Below are 6,000 nucleotides of genomic sequence, written 5' to 3' on the forward strand. Positions count from 1 at the left end.
GGAAGCTGAGCTTGCCACTGATTGGTGGCAAGCTAGTAAGCGTTTTTTTTGATGGCACGGATGATGAGCAGCCACCACTTCGAGAGCCATCACCTCACCCAGATCCATCACCTGATCGACCCGAATATACACCTCCACAACGAGAGTCATCACCTATTCTGTCACATCATCGAGCCTCTTCTCCACCATCACCTCATGATAGGCGACCGAAAAAGATGCCATGACGTTTATCTCCCTGTTCTCCACCTCCACCTCCACCTCCACAGGATGAGTTAGGGGAGTTACGTAATAAGGTCAATGCCTTGCGTGAGGAGGTCGGTACTTTACGCGATGACAATGGTGCATGGCGTGTTAAGGTGTCTACTTTACGTGGTGAGATAGCAGCTCTACGTGAGATTGTAGCATCGTTGTAGAACGAGGTTCATACTCTACGCAATGAGGTAAGTTTAATATTTTTCATATTTAACTTGATGATAAATTTACTTGTAATTTCACTTAGATTGCTTAGTAAATTCATTCGGTTACTGCCAATACTGTTTAACTGTTTATTCTTTAACCCTGTGAAGTTAGTATTTGTTTTTGGTTGACTTTTGGTTGAAGTAATGCAATCCATTCAAGTTTCAATTTGCAGAAGAAGAATAGTTTACTATCGCAATGCGAAAATGACTATCGCAACGCGAAAATGACTATCGCAACGAGAGAATCGCAATGCGAAATGAAAATCGCAACAACAAAATCGCAACGTGAAAATGACTATCGCAATGAGAAAATGACTATCGCAATGCGAATTTGACTATCGCAACGAAAGAATCGCAATGCGAAATGAAAATCGCATTGCGATTCTCTCGTTGCGATAGTCAAATTCGCATTGCGATAGTCAAATTCGCATTGCGATAGTCATTTTCGCGTTGCGATAGTCATTTTCGCGTTGCGATTTTAAGTTTCAGATTCTATTCTTCTTCTGCAAATTGAAACTTGAATGAATTGCATTATTTCAACCAAAAGACAAATACTAACTTCACAGTGTTGAAAATTTAAGTTTCAAGAATAAACTACTACTCTTTATGTTGTCATTGAACCTGCACTAAACCTATATGTTGTCCTTTTAAATATTTATATAAGTGCTTACTTCTGGAATGTTATCTGATGCATTTTGTGAATAATGATATAATAATGACTTGGGTGAATACCGTGCAAGTTTGAAATATATTTGTCTTTGTTTTCACTGTTTAATATCATGTCTGTTTATTTACTGATTTATGTATTAATTTATTTTTAGCGGCCCGCTAAGGTGGATGCTCTACGTCGGGTTTTTCTTGCAAGACGGAGTTCACGTATCAGACGGCGTGCACATGCCATTACGTCTCCGTTCACCCCAATAGTGCAAAGAATCCGTAAGAAAAAGCCCGACTCACCTGTCATCGTTCAAGAGGCCTCCCCTATCGTTCAAGAGGCCCCTATCATCCCTCAATAGTCCCCTCTGACCGTTCAAGAGGCCACTGTCATCGTTGAAGAGGTCCCTCCCAATATTCTAGAGCCCGATTCACACGACATAATATATCGAATTATTGAGAAGCCCCCTCACGTGCCGGACATGATGGATGACTGTTGGCTTTCGTATAAGTTACCGGCCAGTACCATTCCGGCAGATGAAGTGGAGAGGAAACAACTACCGAAAACAATTCTGGATAATACCCTTTGGGCTAAGACCACAGTTGATTTTTATCTACATGAGCGGAGCCAAGGGTGTTACGCTGTCATATACAAACTCAACGATGATATGCATTTGTTGATTGAACGGTCTTTGTTCGCGTGTTGTGAGTACTATAAAATAGACGCAAATAATGTGCAAGTATACACAATCGCTCAAGTAATATAATGATGAGTGAGTATCGTCTCCACAGGGATTGGGTGAAATTACGAAAGTCTAACCAAAGCAACGCACTAAATTATCTAAGTATAGTTAGTCTTGATATATACAAATGTCACGGCAATGGATATGTGTATGCTGGTGGATGGTGTGATGGTGTAGCAAATGGAAATGCAGTGGCAATGATGGATGTTTAATATTGAGTATGGTGAAATGTTGAGGCAATGAGAAATGGTAAAGACAGTAAATAAAAATATAAATGAAATAAGAAGAAAATAATCCTCACGTGACAAGCTACCAATGAAATGAATGGTAAGGATTGGTCTAAGGTTGCTAAACTTATTTCTCAAGTATATTTAAGCTATCTTGTCTTTACTTACTCGACAGGGCTTTCCTAAGGTGTTCAAAAGAACCTAACAGAATAGGATGCCAAGGCATCTGCTCTCACTCAACGATGTTGGACAGCCTACCCTATTGATAAAGACACCCTTTTTAGTCGTTGAAATCCTAACCTAGTCTCTTCCGAGATCTAAGGGATTAAGTTATAATATTCCTAGGCCGGTTCAAAGCCCCTTGAAAATACCATAACCCATTGCTTATGAGGATCTTATCTTGCATTTCTTCCGAATACTTACAAGTATTTTTAGTTTAGGATTCTTCCGAATACCTACCCTTCATCTAAGAGATGGACATTTCCATGCCTCTTACAAGCCTAGATGGTGAAGCATTCATAAGCAAAGCAAATAAAGAACCAAAATAAACATAAATATACTATTGAAAATAAAGTTCAAACAACCATTCAACCAACCACCACCAAATAAGTTAGTTCATGGTGGGGTTCGAAATATCCAAACACAAAGTCATGAAAATTCGTTCCAACAACCCACAAAATAATATAAAAATAGCAGCAAAAAGGGAAATGAGAAGAAGCCTTCGACGCGCCACCGGAGGTCTCCTCTCGGCCACCACGAACCACCTAGCTCGCTAACTCCTTTCGGCGCCTAGCTTGCCACTCCTTGGAGCTTTATCAATGGAGGAATATTCCAAGGAAAAAGAAAGGAAAAAGAGAAAATAAAAATCTGACTTTTTTTTACTCTATGCGTGTGCTCATCGTCCGTATATCTCTCTCTCCCATGAGGTGTCATATATAATAAAAAATATCTAGGGGTAATGATGAGTTTGTTGGGTGCAAAATACCCCTCATATCCCTAGAATCACATGTTGTGCATGAACCTTATCCTCCAAATGGTAGTGGTCCATTGGCAGCTCTGGCAGGCGGTTACAGCAGTCCTTCACGTGCAGAGACAGCTGTCCAGTGCCAGCTGTCCTGATGCAGAAATATCTTTTTATCTTTTTCTGCGCCGGAAATGCCAAGGCATTTCAATCTGCTTTAGCAACGTGTGATGCCGCAACATTACTTCCCAAAAAATCATTTTTCTTGCTATTCCCTGCACACCATAGACAAACTGCACCTTTCCCTCAAACAGCACCATTAAGAAATAAAATAGCACAACCACCACAAATGCAACTATATGCAACTACATGATCCTAAAATGATTAAAATGAGCTTTTAAACAAACAATAACTTAAGTGAAAAAGGCTTTAAAAGTAGCCTTTTTAGGAAGTTAACACACCCCCAAACTTAAGCTATTACTTGTCCTCAAGCAATGGATAGCAGTTACATAAGCATAATGTCATGGCAAAGTTCGATAGTAAGACAGTAGGACAAAATTGAATTTCAACCCTCATAACGATAGGCTTCAACATGCTAGACTTATCAAGAATTCAAGTACTTTTCCCTAGGTCAAAATCCTTTGTGGTAGTGTATGTGCGTGATTATATCCAATCTATACTTAGCGGATTTAGACAATTTCTAATCAAGTCCCCTAGTTTTTGTCAAGGCATTTACTTATCATTAAGCATATTTTTACTCCCTTTTCTGTGATTTTTTTATGCTGTTACGAAGGGAGTCAGCTCATCACACCTACTCTCTTACACTCTAGATGAAAGGGAGCATACCTTCCATCCCCGAGCTAGTTAAGTAGAGTCATCCCGTGACTTCTTTCATTCACTCATATGCACAAGGCTTCCATTTATTAAAGAAAGTTCCAGGAAATGCCACGGCAAAGAGGAGTGTCCCTCTACAGCTATACTTAAGCATTTATTCACAGTTTCATTTCTAAGGGAGTTTGTTTTTGATTTTTCTTTTAAACGCCATACTATATTTTAATTCCAAGACTAACTAAAGTTCCTTCATAAAAATTTCCTAAATTTTCTAAGTATAGAAAACATACAAATCGTGTAAATATTTTTCACAAAGCATCAAGCCCTAGAGTGAGTTCTATCATTCTCAACAGTCATTTACATTCAGATTCTAGCCTAACAAAATTATCATCATCGGGTATCCTCAAAACATTTCATCTAACTGTCCTACCATTTACTGATGCCATGGCATAATACTATGTTAATGCTATCATGCATATGACCTACCAAGAACAATACATCCCCCAAACTTAAGGGAAGCATTGTCCTCAATACTTTAAAGAGAACTAAACTAACTAGAAACTATATGTTATGCAATGAAATGCAACTAAATGAAAATGGATGCAAGAGAGGTACCTCAATATTTACGTGGTGGTGGTGCTTTGGAGGTGCTAGCAGCTCCTCGTCGGGTGCGCTTTCGGATAGGTGCTGGGCTGGACTCGGAAGAAGTGGAGTAATAGTGCGCAATGCGTCCAGCCGTGGTCTTGGTGCGGCGACCACTACGTTGTGCATGAGAAGGATTGGGTGCTGGGACGGGGCTGGGTGTTTCTTCGATATGGACAGTGGGTGGATATTCAGGAGTCTCGGACCGGTGTGTATCAGGAGTAGGGTCAGCAGCAGGAGGATCGGGTGCATCGTGCTCAGGCTCTGGAGATGCCTCGGCATTGAATGCCGGCAGAATTTCATCAGGGAATCCAGGAAAATTCCGTTGTCCGTGGGTAATGATTTCTTGAAAGAATGATTCCACCACAGCATCTATATGCTTCACATATCCAAAGAAGTTACGGATGTCACCATGTAAAGCATGCATTTGAGCTTGAGTCTGCGTCACAGCTTCCTCGAGAGCAAGTAACCTTGCCTCGGCATTCGATTCTGTAGCACCTGCAGATTGCTCATGAACAGGGTCGTTAGACTTGGGATTTTCAATTCCCAACAACAGTGGAAGTCTAGCCCTAGTGATGCCCGATAATCCAGGTAAAATTTCATCAAAAGCATTTTCTTCAACCTTTTTCTTACGACATAAAGCGGTAATTAAATTAGGAAACACCAAAGCACTTGCCTTTTTACCCAAACAGTCGTGAACTTGCTGAACAATGATACGACCCACATCGATCGGACGAGATACAATTATAGAATGTAAAAGCAATAAGCGTGAAAGTGATACCGTAGTGTTGTGGGAGGTGGGCATGAGTTTATGCTTGAGGAAGTGATTCCATAATTTGGCACGCGGCTGAAGACGTTCCCGGTTGACCGAGTATCGGCTCGTCTGGCGACCATTCCACTCAGTGTTTTCAAAACAAAGGTCTTCCAAGACCCCATCGTATGTGTTGCTATCGGCTTCCTCTTCGAACATGGCATGGCCGTCTACTACCTCCTGTAAATGAAAATAACGATTAATAGCAGTGGATGTAAAACAGATTTGCTTACCTCGAACGAAGATGGAGTGTTGATTGGGCTTGGAAATGTTCGCATAGAACTCCTTAACTAATGAGGCGTTCACCGAACCAGGATGACGGGCAAACTTCTGCCACTTGAGCGGCGTCACGATGTTCATAACTTCGGGTCCAAAACCACCATCGGTTTCCTCGATAAAAATAAATCCTAACTCAAAAAAAGAGTTTTCGGTTCTTGAAGTTTTGGAACCGAGCCTTAGCCTCATCGTTCTCAAATTGTTGCCAAGCGGTCGTGTCGATTGGAGCCGGTCTTGAGCACACCATTTTCAGTGTTTTTGAAGTAAGAAAAATGAAAAAGGAAGAAGCTTTTGAAAGCTTTAAAAACTTGGATGTATTTCGGCTATGGAGAAATAACAAAGAAAGAAGATGAATGAAAGAAAGAGAAAAGGTAAAAGTTAAAATGAAAGAGAAAAA

This window comes from Hibiscus syriacus, unplaced genomic scaffold (assembly GCF_006381635.1).
Source record: "Hibiscus syriacus cultivar Baekdansim isolate YM2019G1 unplaced genomic scaffold, ASM638163v2 tig00111022_pilon, whole genome shotgun sequence".
Lineage (NCBI taxonomy): Eukaryota > Viridiplantae > Streptophyta > Magnoliopsida > Malvales > Malvaceae > Hibiscus > Hibiscus syriacus.